The 16675-nt window shown below is 36.7% G+C and overlaps 1 protein-coding gene across 6 annotated transcripts in view; it reads left to right on the top strand.

Annotated features, from left to right (window-relative positions):
- The window catches only part of LOC135197969 (uncharacterized), a 425938-nt gene that overhangs the window by 368242 nt on the left and 41021 nt on the right, over window positions 1-16675 (top strand). The window contains exon 1 of one of the 6 annotated variants that reach the window (XM_064225279.1): window positions 2738-2829. The exons of the other annotated variants lie outside the window; for them this stretch is intronic. The gene's annotated coding sequence lies outside the window, so the exon portion shown is untranslated. Of the gene's footprint in view, window positions 1-2737; window positions 2830-16675 lie in introns of those variants that run through there. 6 annotated transcript variants of the gene reach the window in all.

Consider the following 16675-nt stretch of genomic DNA (forward strand, 5'->3'; position numbering starts at 1 on the left):
TTCATATTCTCTCTCGTACATTTTACTTCTATCTGCTCCTAACAATTGGTTCATAGTGCAACCGCGAGGGTTTCCTCCTGTTGCACATTTTAAACATATTTACCTTCGGTTTCTTTTCTGCGCTGAATAACGTTATAGTAGATCCCAGCGCTTGGCCTTTGGCCTAAATTCTGCGTTCTATTCCGTAAGCTAATTGAACTCGGGATGATACGCAAATTTGAACGGAATCGGGAACATTATCGAAGCTCATAAGGCCTAGTGTAAAGAGAAAATGTATCTGAAAAATTCTAAACCGCTCCAACATTGTTCCTAAAAATTCTAAACCCGTTCCAACACTTTTCCTAAAAATTCTAAACCCGTTCCAACACTTTTCCTAAAAATTCTAAACCCGCTCCAGCATCGTTCCTAAAAATTCTAAACCCGTTCCAGCATCGTTCCTAAAAATTCTAAACCCGTTCCAACATCGTTCCTAAAAATTCTAAACCCGTTCCAACATCGTTCCTAAAAATTCTAAACCCGTTCCAACATCATTCCCAAAAATTCTAAACCCGTTCCAACATCGTACCTAAAAATCCTAAACCCGTTCCAACACTTTTCTTAAAAATTCTAAACCATTCCAACACTTTTCCTAAAAATTCTTAACCCGTTCCAACATCGCTCCTAAAAATTCTAAACCCGCTCCAACATCGTCCCTAAAAATTCTAAACCCGTTCCAACATCGTTCCCAAAAATTCTAAACCCGTTCCAACATCGTTCCCAAAAATTCTAAACCCGTTCCAACATCGTTCCTAAAAATTCTAAACCCGTTCCAACATCGTTCCTAAAAATTCTAAACCCGTTCCAACATCGTTCCTAAAAATTCTAAACCCGTTCCAACACGTTCCCTAAAAATTCTAAACCCGTTCAACAGTTCCCAAAATTAAAAATTAAACCCGTTCCCAACATCGTTCCCAAAAAGTCTAAACCCGTTCCAATCGTTCCCAAAAAATTCTAAACCCGTTCCAACATCGTTCCAAAAATCAAAAATAAATAAAATTCTAAACCCGTTCCAACATCGTTCCCAAAAAAATTTCTTAAACGTTCCAAACCCATTCGTTCAAAAATTCTAAACCGTTCCAAACATCGTTCCCTAAAAAAATTCTAAACCCGTTTCACATCGTTCCCTAAAAATTCTAAAACCGTCCAACATCGTTCCCTAAAAATTCTAACCCGCTTCCAACTCGTCCCAAAAACATGTTCCAAAAATTCTTTAAACCCGTTCAACATGTTCCCAAAAATTCTAAACCGTTCCACCAACATCGTTCCACAAAAAATTCTAAAACCCGCTCCAAACATCGTTCCTAAAAATTCTAACCCGTTCCAACATGTTCCTAAAAATTCTAAACACCGTTCCACATCGTTCCTAAAAATTCTAAACCCGTTCCAACATCGTTCCTAAAAATTCTAAACCCGTTCCAACATTGTTCCTAAAAATTCTAAACCTGTTCCAATTCTAAAAATTCTAAACCCATTACAACAAATTTCCTAAAAATTTCAAACGCGTTCCAACAATTTTCCTGAAAATTCCAAACCCGTTCCAACACTTTAAAAATTTTATACTCATTCCAGCACTTATTTCTGAAAATTCCAAACCCATTCCGACACTTTTCCTGAAAATTCTAAACCCTTTCCACTTTTACTAAAAATTCCAAACCCATTCCAACACTTTAAAAATTTTATACTCATTCCAGCACTTATTTCTGAAAATTCTAAACCCATTCCGACACTTTTCCTGAAAATTCTAAACCCTTTCCACTTTTACTAAAAATTCCAAACCCGTTCCAACACCTTTCCCAACAATTCTAAACCCGTTCCACTTTTCCTAAAAAAATTCAAAACTCTTCCAGCACTCTTCCTAAAAATTATAAACCGGTTTCACCACTTTTCATAAGAATTCTAAAATCACTCCAATTTCTTTCTTTTTTTCTTTACTCTGAACCCGTTCCAACACTTTTCCTATGGTTTTCTGGTCCGTCTGCACCGGCCATCGCCGCTTTACCCAACAGTTTCAAGTCAAAGATATTGGCCTCTGAACGTCGTCAGAGGAATCTCTTACCATTGCCCTCAATTCCGTCAGTCCTGCTTTAGAGGTTAACGAACTTTTACTTCTTGACTGATAAGATTTTTGGTGAAGACCGGCGGTAGAATCCCCTAAAGTATGAAAGTAAGGTTTTCGTTTATCGTCACATTTGACTGTTGTGAAGTGTCCTTTTGTTTTATTACCTTTCAGATTATTTGGTTTGGCTAACATTGTGTTTTCAAGTATCAAACCGTAAGGGGAAACGAATGCATAATTATTATTATTATTATTATTATTATTATGAGACAAGCCCTTGGGGACCACTGACTTCAGATTCAAGCTTCCAAAGAATATAGCGTTCGTTAGAAAGGAGTAATAGAAGGTAATGGAAAATACAGAAAGAAAAAATCACTTATTTAAAAAATTAATAAAATACCAAATTATTGAATACCGTAAGAAGTATTACTCGTAGGAGCCATAGTTCTGTATAGTAGCACTGGTATAAAAACTAGAGACGTCAGATGTAGTAATAGTACTAGTGATACCAGGACCAGCATAGGAGAGAGAGATATACCTAGGGCCTGCTGTCAGTGCTTCACTTCGGTCATAATAATCTTCTTCTTTTTTTTACCCAAAAACACACTGCGTTGATTAGATAATCAGTAGTTGCCTCACATGCGTTCTAGAGCTGTACACAACCTTAGTATGATTGTAAACAGTGCCCAGTGTAAGTGAGCGTTGCCAGCGAGGACTAGATCGAGTGTTTTTAGGTAAGTTGATCTTTTGGAATGTGTTGGTCACGCCTGGCTCTCTGCCTCTCGGCCGTATTTATAGCCCAGCACTCACTTCAATAACAAAACCAACAACGGTGCTTGAAACCTAATTGATGACACTATAAAGAGGCCTGCACGAATTCGACTCTGAATAATCCTTTCCGTTAGAGTGAAAATAATTTGTATCCGCGTTTCTTGTAATTACGTATAAACTCGAACATATTTGTTTTAAGATGTTGCGGGTGTATAATGTTCTTAAATAATGTTTTAGATGCTTCGTTCAGATCTACGCAAGGGAATATTTCTGGAAACATTGCAGTTAGAAATCAAAACATAGTTTTGTCAGTTTTATGGTATTTATATATAGAATACCACAAGTAAACTAAAGAGAAAGTGAATGGGAAATATGAAGTCCTTTGCTTTTTTATGAACTACCATTCTATTCATTGCCTTCGGTAGTAAAACTTTCTAGGACCATCTTAATTCTCTGTAATTATAGTTTGCATATTTTATTTTGTACATTTAATTTTTCAAGTCTACTAATAGAGGCCTTTTTTTTGCATCACATTTTATGGAGAAGAGACTTTTTGTATCAAATTTTATGAAGAAGAGACTTTTTGCATCAAATTTTATGGAGAAGAGACTTTTTGTACCAAATTTTATGGAGAAGAGACTTTTTTTGCATCACAATTTATGGAGACGAGACCTGTTTGCATCAATCCCAAGGGGAAGGAAATACCTAATTTGAACGAAAGAAATCACGTCGCTGTCATATTTCAGATGACTTTATTTTCCTCACTTGGCGTAATGCAGACTAATGCCGATGGGAATATGAGAAGGCGCTGTTATTGCCTGAAGGACGGACCGACCTAATGGAAATAGATTCGTCTTTTGTCGCGTCCTCGTCGCGTGACCTCCTTTCCGGAATATTAAACCTTCCGCTGAGAGAGAAGGATCCCTTTGTTTTTCCTTTCCTTGTTTCTCGAGTTGGATTTGCCCTAAGTCCTGCGGGATCCCTTTTTGGAAATCCCCTTCGCCCAATATAGGACGGCAAAGTGTTTTGGTAGGATATTCCTTCATTTGGTGGGTCTTTTTTTTCGGTGTTATACAGCCTCTGCAAAAGACGATCGAGGATTTCGAAATGAAAATAGAACATTTTCCTTGTTATGTGGCTGGTGATGTTGCCCCCCCTCCACCCCCTTTTTTTTTAATATCAAGGATAGGTCTTTCTGTGTGTGTCTATATGTGTATTTGTTTCCATTTTTGGATGTCTGTCAACGTATTAATCCAAAAGTTTTGTGTGACACATATCCATCTATTTATTCCGACCGTCACCGTTGTGCATTGCAACCGAAGGGCAAAACTCAAGGTTGACCGAAAAGTTTGTTGGGTACGTTTCTGTCTTTAATTTAAGTGTTTCATGGTTCGTACTCATCTACCTTAACTAAAGGTTCGTACTGTGATTCACATGCATTGTCCTCGAACTAGGTCCATTGTTTATGGCCTATCCTGACAGAAGGACTGCATGGAAGAACCCGAATTGATTGTTTAAACGTCTGTTCGTGATCTGCCTGATTTAAGGTTTCACAGATTTCGTCCCAAACCATTCTTAAGGTAAATGGTTTCAGGGGTCTTGTGATCTGATTTATTGATGAATCCCAGACCCCATTGAGTTATATGGCATATCGGTCATAAACCAATTTAAGGGGTAGGTCATCGAAAACGTAAATGCTAAGGTTTGCTGCTGACAAAGTTTTTTATTTTTTTAATTTATTTTTTAAAGGGATATCACAGCGCATCCCATCTCTAATAAATTAAAGCTTTACCATATTTGCAAAGTTTTGCGCCGCCTAAGAAATAAAGGTTTTAATGTTTCATTTCTTTGGCTGGAGTTTATTTTTTTTATTTTTTTTTTCGCGGGTATCGTCTTTGTGGTGAAAACGCTAGAAAGTGTAATTTGCTCTAAATGCAAAAATATTATAGCTTGTCCTTTAAGGCATTTGATTTACGTAATATAAGGGTATTTACAACTTGTTCCAGACGGGATAAATAGGACTAATCACAGAGCTACATTTTATTTATTGATCGTCTTTAATCACAAAGATGTTTAGGGCTCATGAGGTTCGTCCCTAATGGGAGATGTCGAGTATTCGTCCGTTGGTTAAAAGCATTTCAGGTTTTACGTCGAATAGAAAGATTTTCTGAGTACTTACATCCATGATCTAAAAATTTAAAGTTCGCGTAGTTTGTCTAGGCTCTCAAGGTGTTTAGGACTTATCTCTATGGTAGTAATTTTAAATTGCTAGTTTGTCCTTGAACGGAAAGGTTTTATTATTATTCAGCGTTAAGGATGCACTTTAATATTTCATGTGACAGACTGCAAACTCGCAGAATCGGAGTTTCCATTCGAGTATAGCTAGAATTGTAATCGGTGTCCTGGCCGAGAGAATCTACAATATAAGTCTCTACCGTTCATAATTACGGTCGGAGCCTCCCCCCAATAACATCTACAATCAGAGTTCATTTTAGAAACCTCAATCACAATCAGAGTCTCTACCAGTAGAAACCACTGTCACGGAGTCCGGAAGAATTATTATTAGATACACACCACAGTCGAAGCCTCCACCAGTAGCAGGTACATTTGGAGTCTACTGTTAAACAACCACAATCAAAGTCTTGACCAGCAGAAACTACAGTCGTGTGGTCTGCCAGAAGTACTAGAAGCAAGCAATCGTAGTCTCTACCATTAGATACTACAGTTGAAGCCTCCGCCAGTTGAAAGTACAACTGGAGTACCTACCGTTATAACCGACAATCATAATCTTTACCTGAGGAAACTAGCTGTGGAGTCTGCCAAAGTACCAGATGCAACTACAATCGTAGTACGTTAGAAACCAAATCAAAGTTTAAACCAATAGAAACTACAGTGTAGTTTTCCGGAAATATCAAACGAATCTTTCGATTGCCCTGGGTTTAAAAGATTGTATTGCAAACCTTCACTTCAAGATAAAAAGACGCCGACACATTCTGTTGGGCTGTGACGAAAATGCAAACGTACCGACCAGCTTAATCCGTAAAGAGCGAGGCGAAGAACGAAAAGTCTCGCGAAATTGTGAAATGGGTTTGTGTTTGGCGTGACAGCCAGCGGCCTTGTGGTAATGTCCTTTAGGCCGTTTCTCTCCGCGGGCGTCCCCTTCCAGATAAACAATTCTTTGAACAAATCCTCCCTCAAACATATCTTTGCTCCTCCCCTCGGAGAGGGAGAGGGGCGACGCGTGCAAGAGGCGAGAGACGGGGTCTTAAGACGGCTCTTTCGGAGACTTTGCGGTATCGAGCAGGACCCGGAGACTATGGAGGCTGCACAATAACAGGATGTTTACGAGTCCCTGTGTCAAATATGGAGGCGAAGGCGGTGCTGTCACTAGGTCACTTCTGCGTGGTACGAATTGTCCCGTTTGCGTCCTTTCTCGTGAGGATATCCTGCTTTTGTCAAGTGCAAGGGGTCGATTTAATGATGTGTGGCACCTGTTTTGATCTCGGGTGAAGGTAGATAACTGAATGGAAGTTAAACATGAGTCGATGATTTGAGTAAAAGAAATGATCAAATTACTCCTTTAAAAAAGATTTTGGTGAGAACACATTTTGCAAGGTTTATTTATTTATCTATTTTTATTTTCATTATTATTTTTTTTTTTTTTTGCTGTATTGTAGTCATAGGTTAGAAACGGATTGAGTCTCAAGAAAAATACCTTTGCATTCAAAAAGCTTCAGCGTTTTTTTTTTCCTTTTTTCTTTTATCCTTTTTTGTGGTGGTCTGTATGCCGTTAACTTGTCATCGGACAAACAACCTTTTGCCTGTCATGGGCCAAGAAGTTTAGGAAGTTCATTGGAATGAATGATCACTACGCGAACTGTCGAAGTAAGTTATGCAGTTATGTTTTTACTTACAGTAGTTCTTGATTTTTTTTCTAATATTGAGAACGTAAGTAGGCCTATAAGATCTCCATTCGTGTGGAAGAGATCTGAAGTCCTCACCAGGCATGTTAAACCCTTACATCTTCACAAGTACCGACAGTATTTATCAACAATTGATTTTCCTGCTATATCATAGATTAATAGTTTCAAGAAACTATAATCATCTAGTTTACAGCATTTCCTAAGAACAGAATTAAACCATTTTACTATATTTTTCTTTTCTCTACAGAAGTAAAAAAAATATGCTGCATTTTGAAACCATTCACTATTGATTTTCAGTTTAATATATATATTATATATATATATATATATATATCTCTATATATATATCTATATATATATATTTATATCGTATTTCTACCTACACACATATATATATATACTATATATATATATATATATATATATATATATACATACTATATATATATATATATATATATATATATATATATATATATATATATATATATATATATGGTATTAAGCTACAAATGTCCTTTAATATCCAATTCGCTCTACCTCGGAATTAACATATTTTCATATATGTTAACTGAAGGGGAATTTTTTTAGTTATTAATAATTTCGTCCTCTCGTGGATTCGGAGAAGCGCACAGAGGAGAAATCAGAACTTCATTGACGTTACCGACTCTGATCGCTAGTTCGAACCCACGAGAGGACGAAATTATAATCAACTAAAAAAATTCCCCCTCAGTTAACATATATGAAAATACTATGTTGATTCCGAGGTAGGGCTAATGAATATTAAAGGACATTTGTAGCTTAATGTGTGTATATGAATCACGGTGATGCGATGAAATTCATATATATATATATATATATATATATATATATATATATATATATATATATATATATATATATATCAAGGTAATAGTAATACGACTTAATTGTCCAACCAACAATTGATAGACGCGGCTTCTCTTGGGTACCACAGCCCATATCACTGCCTCTTAAAGTGTCAACATGTTTGTTTCAGCTTAGTATATCAGGTTGAATTACCGTTCGAGGATTTCACGAAGATATGTGGTGTTTCAAGTCAAGCTTTGCTGTTAGAAATTTAGGTGCCAAATAAATCCGCTAGTGATAGGAATGTAATTAATATAGGCGGGAGATTATGCCTACCCTCTGATGGTGAGGTTTACCAGTAACTAGGTAACACTGTCCGGGCAGAGGACGTTCATTTAACAGTATAACCTTTCATCCTCTTGTACATAATCCATTCAACCTTTTAAACCATGCTTGGGTGAAAAACAGAGCATTTTGCTCTCCTCTCTCTCTCTCTCTCTCTCTCTCTCTCTCTCTCTCTCTCTCTCTCGTCTTCTCGTATTCTCTCTCTCTCTCTCTCTCTCTCTCTCTCTCTCTCTCTCTCTCTCTAAAACCCTGTATCTGTTCAGATGTCTTGGCGCCTTTGGCCACAACTGGTTCATGATGACTGTTGCTGAGCCAGACTCGAAGATGTATGAAGGTGCTCGTGGCATTACTATAAGTGTCACCGTCCATAATTGCAGCTGAGTAAGAAGAGAGAGAGAGAGACAGAAAGAGAGAGAGAGAGAGAGATCAAGAATCAAATAATGAGGCGGGCATGTGCTTTCATGAATATACGATTCCCTGCTACCGATTCTGATACCTGATGTTGTAAAGTGTCAGTGACAGGGGATCAGGCAGCCTCCATCTCTCGATGAGTTATACGCAAGAGTCAGACAGCAGGGAAAAAGTGGCCCTTCAACTCGGCATTTCTCATTTTCTATTTTCCCAGGAACTCGAAAATAAAACTAACCGTTTAATAAGTCTTAAGTTCACCTTTAGTAAGCGAACGTTAATTTTTTTACGTTGAATTTTGGGTAAGTTATGAAATAGGAACTTTTTTTTATCTTTTATGTATAAGGTATTCGTCCTTCCTTACCCATCGTCTTATCTTGAGAGAGATAAGAGGAGTCTATTATAGAACACCACGCTGTTGAGTAATCGGACGATAAGCAAGTATTTCATTCGGGTAGGAATGTAATTCTTCGATATAGCTCAAGCTATGTTGCGATCAAGTTACGTTCGTCTCGTTGTTTCAGTTTTCTTAGTATTGCAGACACTTAGTACGCATAAGCATCACGTATGGCACACTTTTGCCGCACATATGTGCATAACAAGGCGTTATCCGACCTCCAGCTTACTCAGGACGCGTGCAAGATTTTCCTGTGACGCATAAGTTGCAAACATTATATTCCCAACTTAACGTCAAGTGGTTTTCGTAATTAATGCTCATATTTAGTACTACTCATATTAACAGCAAGGATCAGATATAAAAGGGCACAAATTAAACACGTTCATATATTCTCGGTTATAAGTGGAAACACAAAATAATTGAACAAATATACAGCCTCTAAATTCAGTACATCATATAAATTACAACGTGCTAAAATCATTTTTCTGTACTGCTTAACATACACATTATTAATTTTTTACATTGTCACTCTAATCAATAAATCATGAATATCCTTTCATGAAATTCCTGTATCTTCAACTCAACGTGAAACACCTTTCTCAGACCTTTTTATGCCTTTCCTACCCCAACCCCACCCCCACCCCCCACAAAAACAACAAAAACTACAAAGTAGTGCGTAGGCTTACTCCCAGAGTAAGCGAAAATACCATCAAGAGCGTCATGAAATCACCTTACCCTTGACAGTGGGATAACGGTGGTAAATTATCAGCTGCTCCTGAAAGATATAAGTTATCATCAAAACCTGTTGTAGTCTGCCATGCATTGAAAATTTTATGTTTTCGCTTACTCGGGGAGTAAGCCTACAAAATACTTTGCTGTTGCTCTTGTTCTTCTTGTTGTTCTCGTGGGGGAGAGTTATGGAAGAGCCTAAAAAGTTCTGAAATAAGGTGTTTTCCGCGCTGTTAAAGATACAGGAATTTTAGGATTGGATATTTATGATTTGTTTATTAGAATGACAATATAAAAAATATACAATGTCCATGTTAAACAGTACAGATCAGATATTTCTAATAAAATATAGCGTACTTAGTCTTATTTTCGTTGGTGAAACCACGCGCTGTGTGACTGTAGATTTTAGCATGCGCCGAGTAAGGTGGAGATCGATCACGCCTTGCTTCTCTGACTTCATGAAGCTCTATCGCCTCTTGCGTGAGTTAATTTTAAGTATCAGGTTGTGCAACTTTGATTTTTTTTTTAAGATTGCAAGTTTTTTGTAGGTATTGCTTTATAATTTTTTTAACCTTGATTGCAGACGCTCGTGAGTTAACTATTTATAGGAAATATTGTATTCATTTGTAACACGTTGATGGCTTACATCCGTAGGCAGTGCTTTTACCAAGTAACTTGCAATAACTTAACAGTTTTATCGTACGAAACTGTCTTCCTCAGTGAAATGTGCGTAATTTCTTGACTTTTCTACCTTGAAATGCAATGAAGCATTCCTTTAGAGTTCTTACATTTTCTTATTTTTTGTATATCTTTGGATACATATCTTTCAATTGATCTACAGTTTTTATATATATTATCTATATATATATATTATATATATATATATATAGATATATATATATTATATATATATATATATATATATTTGTACTCTTCCTTCAGTTTGCGATTTTGCTTTTATTTATTGTCATTGAAACTTGTTAAACAAGTTAATTCCTTTTTTTTAATATCTGTTAACGAAACCCTCTTTCAAACAGACTTTATTACAAAGAATAACCGTTGGATACTGTTGAGTTTGTATTGCATTTTGTCAATCTCTCGAATGAGTTTTTATTTATTTATTTATTTATTTATTTTTTTTTTTGTAGCGGTAGATTAATTATAAACAGTCTCGAAGTTTCATATATTCCCGTAAATGATAGAAAATAATAAATTGATTTTGGAAAGATTTAATATAATTCACCTGCTGCTACAAAAAAAAAAAAAAAAAAAAAATCAGAGATGGAGAAACTGCAATAGCTAAAGACTCGACGGCATCCAGGCGGCCATTCTTTTATACTAAAGTCTGATATTCTAAAAATATCCCCTGAAAATCCACAATTAAATATGCAATAGGAACTAGATCGCACGAAATGAATGTAAGGTAGTTTTTTGGTTGAATGACCGCTTATCTATTTATCTAGTTAATCTCTGAAAACAGCAGAGACAGATTATATTTTCACGTAAACGTTTTCTTTGTTAAACGTATCCGATTTTAGAGAATCGGCTCCTGGGTGTGATGGGTAACTGAGAGAATTGTGTTCAGACTCCCTTCTTTCAAAGGTAACTTTTTTATTCTTTTAATTAGTTTTTTTGCAGATTGAATGTCATCGATGCCATTAAATTATTTTTATTTCATGGCTAGGTATACTAAGCTATCCACAGTATATAGTTATGGGACATTTTCTCACAATATATTATTTTTTTTCGGAAATATAGGTATATATAATGTTTTCAAGAATTTAATAAACAATTTTATTTTAATCAGAAGAGAGAGAGAGAGAGAGAGAGAGAGAGAGAGAGAGAGAGAGAGAGAGAGAGAGAGAGAGAGAGAGAGAGAGAGAGAGAGAATGTCTTACGGGTGGTTAAGTATGATTATTTTGGTGAGACCCTCCCTAATTTTTATATATGTATTTTTAGGAGACATTTCAAAACAGTGAAGTTCACATAACTTCAGGTGGTAATAATAAGCATCAGCCTTTATTATGCATCTTCCCAGAGCGGAATGAAATCTTTTGTTCTACTTATCGCTAACGAGAATATTTTTAGGTTTTGTATTTACAGACTTCAGTGTTTATGCAGAATAGCTTATAAAGTATATATTTCTTTCGCTTGAAGTGATTGAACGTCAATGAACGGATTATGACGGAATATATCAGTAATGACAGTAACATATTGTCTTCCAAATCTTGCACTCTAAACTAGAGTGCAAAATTGTCAGAATGTCACCCTTGTTGTGTTGTTTATCGACGCTTCTGTTGTCGGTTCAAGAGAGACTGCAGTGCTAACGTGAGGCGCCATCTCTGACGTATTTCTGTCTCTGTTTATGTATTAGATTATTTTGCTTCTCTTTGCTCATTATACCAGAAAATCTGTCTGTACGAGGCTACGTGACATAGCTTCAAGGTAGAAGCAGAGAAAGGTATTAACGCTGGGCAAATGTCAGTGGTTATTGATTGTTACCGATATCTGACTTTCAGTCCTATAACGGATGTTATCGTAGCACAGACTAGAGTCAGAAAGTGCGAAGAGGTCACAAGCAAAGACCTTTAGATAAATAAGTTGCGGGACCAGCGACTTTCATGGCAACCCTGCCAAATTTCTCACTTTGAGTGTTTTGCCAATAATTCATTTTGAAATATTCAGCCACCCAGAAACGAAACGAAGGGAGAAGTTCAATGGCATTTCAAGAACAGCATTTTCGTTGATGTTGCATTAACCGATATAAAACGATCAGTTTAAATTAAAACGCGGTGAATAAATAGGAAGCATCAAACTTCGTAGCTTCGAGACATTCCCCAAGAGATGCGTTCATTATATACTTCGTTTACCATTACAGTCATGATCTCGTTTCAGGTCATTGTAATGGTACAGTCGTGCTTTAAAGGTCACGAATAATGGTGACAAGAAATTATATATTCGGTAGTTATTAACCCTAAGTTGATTAGTATAGAATTATTTCATGTTACCTGTATTGTACCTTAAAAATTTTGCCAGCATATTTGATCAGGTTTCTATAATGTTCCAACTTGATATTATTATTAGATATCGCTATATCTGGAACATATTCGAGAAGCGTCCACCGTTGCATCGGGTAAATTGGTGTCCAGAAAAATCGAAGTCTAGGATTCATATCTTCTCTTTAGTTCGTAAACTGCATCATCCAGTTTTATAATATTCTGCTTAGTTTATCCTCGTTTTGCTTTGTTCCTTTTCTTATTAAAGCACTTTTTTCTTGGTAAGCAAGCTTTGAAGCAGCAAGCAAGCAAGATAAACGAAATATACATGACATAATGAAATTGATTTTTGTCTTCAGAAGTGTTCTGTAAGTTTGACTGAGCCTCCTTGAAAACTGGTCATATCGCCTTCGACTTCAACGTGGAACTTGGATTAAACTTTTGCCCTGAGGCAGCATCATGTACTGAAGTTTTCCATCGGTGTTTTTCAGCTGTAGGGAAATATTTGCTGAGACAAAGGTCACTCATACATTGCAGTGGGCTTTTAGGTTAAAGATTTCCTGGCTCTGCTAACATTTGCTGTTTAGGAAGCATAACTTTTGCCATTCATATCTGTCGCATTTTTAAGCCCTTTGTGGAAACAGAGAGAGAGAGAGAGAGAGAGAGAGAGAGAGAGAGAGAGAGAGAGAGAGAGAGAGTTGGGCACTCAAGAGTTAGAAGGCAATGGAGGATAGGCGAAGGGAACGGATCTTATTCAGAGGGAAAGAGGAGGCGGGGTATTGACCAGATCATAAGGTAGGCGAATCCGACGTTTATATCTCGCCCAATCCCCCGGACAAACACTTTTGGAATTTTGCCCAGTGATTCACCTGATAACATGAATACATAAAATACCCAGTCTTGACCCTCACGGGGGGCCGGGCGCGAGAGTTGACCAGCTGGCCCGACGAAAATAGCCTAGGAGGTTCTATTTTTGGACGGTTTTACATAACGCAGCGGTTTTTTCCTCTGTTTATGCACATTTAAAGGTAAGCGTCACCTCCCACCTTGGTTGCGTCCCTGAGGACAAACGGAGCCATTTTTAAGGATGGTTCATTCGTTGCCAACCGACGAGCTCTCTCTCTTCTCTCTCTCTCTCTCTCTCTCTAGGATCGCAACGCTTCGTGGGAGTCGGACTCCTATAATCGAGGCTATCATCTATTTATATAACCAGACAACGGCCAAATATAAACATGCCCAACTTGAGGCTCTAACAAGTGGAAGAAGGTAGGACCGAGTGTCCTTGGACTGCGTACTTACACAGATCTGCATATGCAGTTTGTGTGGGTGTATATATATATATATTATATATATATTTATATATATTAGATATATATATATATATATATATATATTATATATATCTATACACTTTATGATGTCGTGTATTTTTTCTTACACCTGAATCTAGCGTAATGAACAATACCATCTCTTCCCCCCCCCGCCCCATTCTGAATCTTATGGTCAAAATATATACGTTTCTCCAGCTGTATTATTGGGGAATCCTTTAAATAGATTTTGCGTAATATTTATGATCAGCAATATTTTTCTCCCCAAATCTTTTGTGTTCAGTTTCGTGAAAGCAATTGCAAATCGTTTTTGCTTTGAACACGGCAGAATTTTTTTCGAGTGAAGCCTTCAGCCTTTAGCTGCAGCGCTCCTCCCCTTGTTATGGTATTGGAAGCGATCTTACAGCTCGTAGTTGCAATCGATGAACTTGGCTAAAAGTTTTGATAAAACAGGCTACCAAAAGATGACTAGTAGTCAAATGCCGAAGTCTTAGAAAGCAATCGTATCGTACGTGAATAACCCATCAGATTTACTCTTTGCAATGATGTTCATGTTGACAGTTTCCTCATTAGGTATATACCTCAATATTTATTTCAGTCATGATTTTGATTTAAAGTAATCAAATTTTCCTGAGAAAACCATTAAGGAGAGTTGGGTATTTTCACCTTCCATACCGATAAACGAATGCCCATTTTCCTGCCGTAACAATGATAGTATACTCATTTTATTACTTTCCAAGATAGTAAGTCACATACCAGAAAGTTTAAAGCAATCGGACAACCAATTCTCGCTGTTAAACACAATCGACTATACAATGTTTTAAGTAATTGTTGTAGAGCACTACAAATTTCTGAGTACACGTGGGAAGGTTTACTTAGAATTTAAACCAGAGCAGCGATGTATTTAGATACTTGATTCATGATTTTAATTCCTGTAATTAACAACATTAACCACCTTACAATTCATATCTGCACAATACCAGACCTGAATGGCTGTTCCTTCGACTGTAAACTGCGAAGATGTATTACTACCAAACGTGGTCACTTTCTTTTACTGATAGTAAAACCTAGATAGTTGTGCTTATCTTGTCAAGAGGAAGTCACTGACTTGCTTGTCACACATAAAGCAGATTAATTGCAAGTTATATTCAGGCCTGGTCTTCAAACTAATGAAGTTAACCTGAGAATGGTAGAGTCAACACCAAGGACCAGAGATTCAGCACTTGACTGGAATTGCCCAATGTCGTCGACATGTCAGTCAGTCTGCTCAACTGGACTTGAAGTTAGTAATCTAATTCTAAAATCTAGTCACTTTCTCCCTATCTGATGTTTATATATTATTATTATTATTATTATTGTTAGTAGTAAAGGTCTCAACTTCCTTTGCGGAAACGAACGTATCAAGACACTATAAATTGTAAAGATTGAAAGTACCTTATTGAATAATCTTTCGCAAACGCGCTCGGTAACACGCTACTTGCTGCGATGTCCATTTCAGTAACTTTTATGTTTTAGACCAGCCTAGATGAGTTTTACCATTTTCTCCATTTTCTTGAAACTTATAGGATTTTGAGTGAAGATTATATGAATGCGTGGTTTTTATGGAAAAACATTGAGTGTTAAAAGCTTTTGTATGGCCAAGAGACTGTCATAATTTTGTGGGGCTTAAGTGACTTTTACTTAGTCTCGGATGCTGAAGAAACATGAAGCACCTTCAAATCAAAGTTGGTGTTTTATCATCTTGTTAACATCGACAAAATCTGAGTGTTCAGTGATAAGAGCCGTCATTATGTCAAGTGTGTTAAGTTTTTTGTTTTACGATGTTATTTGTATTCAAGTATTTTCATTCTTTCATTAGTTTAAGATAATTGTGTATGCTGAAAGAATTGGTTCGAACATTTCCCAAATACAAATGGCATCAAGTGCGGTACCTGCATGTAGCCCTAACAATATGTTTTCTTAGCTTTATTAAATATTCTGGTCATGCGCCTTGCCTTTCCTATTCGTGTAATATATATATATATATATATATATATATATATATATATATATATATATATATATGTATGTATCTTTAAATCACACGAATCGCTTGCTCCTTATCATTTTATGCGACGAGCGACCAATAAAGCCGGCCCAGGTAAAACATTCGCTGATATGGAAAAGGCAAATGCAGGGCGAGAATAGGAATGTTAGCGAGTGTGTCCAACTCACCCAGACCTCTACGTCAAAGTCTGAGTGGCTTTACGTTGTACGTTGGTGGAAAGAGAGAGAAGGCAGACCAATTTCATCTCTCCAACTCGTCCTAAGGACCGACTTTATCTGTAGACTCATTACAACCCGCATGTCGTAACGAGAGTCTTCGCAATTAACCGGGGAGGGAGGATCTCTGTTTAGATAACTCGTCCATAGACACGACTCGTGATGTCGTCGTGGGTACAAAGGCATTCAACGTGTCGTCCATACTTCACTTGGGAGAAGGAGGCCTTTTTCTTTTTTTTGGGAGAAGGAGGCCTTTTTCTTTTTTTTGGGAGAAGGAGGCCTTTTTCTTTTTTTAACTGAAGTGGTGTGATGCATTCGCTGATCTGAAAGTCATTTTGATTTCATATAATAAGATTAGATGTCCTTGGTTTTTTTTTCAAGAAATTTATATCTTAGCCTAGAAATATGAATTATCTTGTAAATTTTTAAGTAAATGTTTAGTGCAAATTCCGTTAGAAGTAATAACAAAGGTAATTAAAAACTTTACAGTTAAAAAATCATCTTTGGTACGCCGTATAACGAAAAGAAACCTTTGGAATATTTATCAATCTAATTACTTTTACGCATATTTAAAACTGTATTCTGAATGCTGG

The sequence above is a fragment of the Macrobrachium nipponense genome, chromosome 21 (assembly GCF_015104395.2).
Source record: "Macrobrachium nipponense isolate FS-2020 chromosome 21, ASM1510439v2, whole genome shotgun sequence".
NCBI lineage: Eukaryota > Metazoa > Arthropoda > Malacostraca > Decapoda > Palaemonidae > Macrobrachium > Macrobrachium nipponense.